General features: G+C 48.5%; 1 protein-coding gene across 1 annotated transcript in view; it reads right to left on the bottom strand.

Annotated features, from left to right (window-relative positions):
- The window catches only part of MARK4 (MAP/microtubule affinity-regulating kinase 4), a 62,467-nt gene that overhangs the window by 6,863 nt on the left and 53,978 nt on the right, over positions 1 to 1,626 (bottom strand). The window lies entirely within an intron of this gene.

The raw sequence follows: 1,626 nt of genomic DNA, 5'->3' as shown, positions 1-1,626 counted from the left end.
CCGTGGGGTGCCTGAGCTGTGGGCAGAGAGAGACAAGTCAGGGTCGGGGACTGAGGCAAGCCAGGACCCCAGTCCCTCTGATTCTTCATAATCCTGTCCTGAGACCAGGGACTGCAACCAGCCTGGAACTCAGGGACAGGGCTGCAATGTACAGTTGTGCAGGCTGTGTACTATACAACCCTAGCATTATTTTACTAACTCTCCTCCCCTATTACCCCTCCTTCAAACTGTCCCTTCTTCAAACTCTACCCGCTCCAAACCATCTCCTATCACAACTCTCCTCTCTCCAAACGCAGCAACTGAATAGACGCACAGAAATTTTTGGGTGACTTCCTTGCTATTTGCCGAAACCTCAGGAACCAAATCAACTTGGCAAACACTTTGCTATCTGAACTCCCATCATCTAAAATCAGGAAAGGGAAAGATGTAAAGGTCAAGGATACCTGTATTCACTATGATAATTTGAGCAGTGGGGGTCCCACTGTCCCAGGACCCTCCTCCAGCCCCTCGGACCCTCCTAGTCGACAACAGGGGCCAGACCTCCATCTTCTGAGTTCAATTCTCCTGCCTCACCCTCCCGAGTAGCTGGGATTACAAGTGTGCCACCATGCCTGGCTAATTTTTTTTTTTCTTTTTTTTTGAGACAGAGTCTTAACTCTGTCACCTAGGCTGAAGGGCCATGGGGCGATCTTGGCTACTGCAACCTCCGCCTCCAGGGTTCAAATGATTCTCCTGCCTCAGCCTCCTGAGTAGCTGGGACTATAGGCATGCAGCACCACGCCTGGGTAATTTTTGTATTTTCAGTATAGATGGGCTTTCACCATGTTGGCCAGGCTGGTCTCAAACTCCTGACCTCAGGTGATCCACCCGCCTTGGCCTCCCAAAGTGCTGGGATTCTAGGCGTCAGCCACTGCGCCCAGCCCAGACCTCCAATTTCTATCCTCCCAGGGACTTCAGGCCCAGCCTGGATCTCAGAGAAGAATCCTGATTGTGGCAGAGGCTGTTACTTCTCCCTTAGAATCCATCCTCCCTGTTTTGCTCTTGGTAACCAAACCCCTAAGAGTATGAGCACTGCACACAGCCACCCAGCCAGAGTCTACATTTCCCAGACTCCCTTGCAGTTAGGGATGGTCATGTCATGTGACCACGCTCCAGCCAATGGGATATAAGCAGAAGCGCTCTGTACAATCTCCGGGTCACGCCTTTAAAGAGAGTTGCTGTTTGTCCCCTACTCTTTCCCCACTTCTTGCTGATTAGGAAATGATGGCAGCTGGTGCAGTGGCCTCAGACCCAGAGCTGGAAACTCATGTTGGGGCTGGAAGAACTTACCTGGGTCCTTGGAGGACCCTCTAGACTAAACCTCCTTTTTATTTAAATTACTCTACCCTGGTTTCTCTTTGTTTTTGTTACAGCAGCTGAGTCTATAATTTTTATTTTTTGTTTTTAAATTTTAAATTTTAAATTTTTTTTTTGTCTGAGTCTGTAATTTAACTGTTCTACTGTCTCTTGAGCAGAACTGGAAGGCCATATATTATGGTGATTACAAATAGATTCTGGAGTCAGTCTGGAATCTGCTTCTTGACTTACCAGCTGTGTGGCCTTGGACAAGTTACTTAACCTCCCTAT

This window comes from Mandrillus leucophaeus, unplaced genomic scaffold, assembly GCF_000951045.1.
Source record: "Mandrillus leucophaeus isolate KB7577 unplaced genomic scaffold, Mleu.le_1.0 Scaffold151, whole genome shotgun sequence".
NCBI lineage: Eukaryota > Metazoa > Chordata > Mammalia > Primates > Cercopithecidae > Mandrillus > Mandrillus leucophaeus.
Note: the sequence above shows the minus strand (reverse complement) of the source record. Positions and strands in the feature narration are given on the sequence as shown.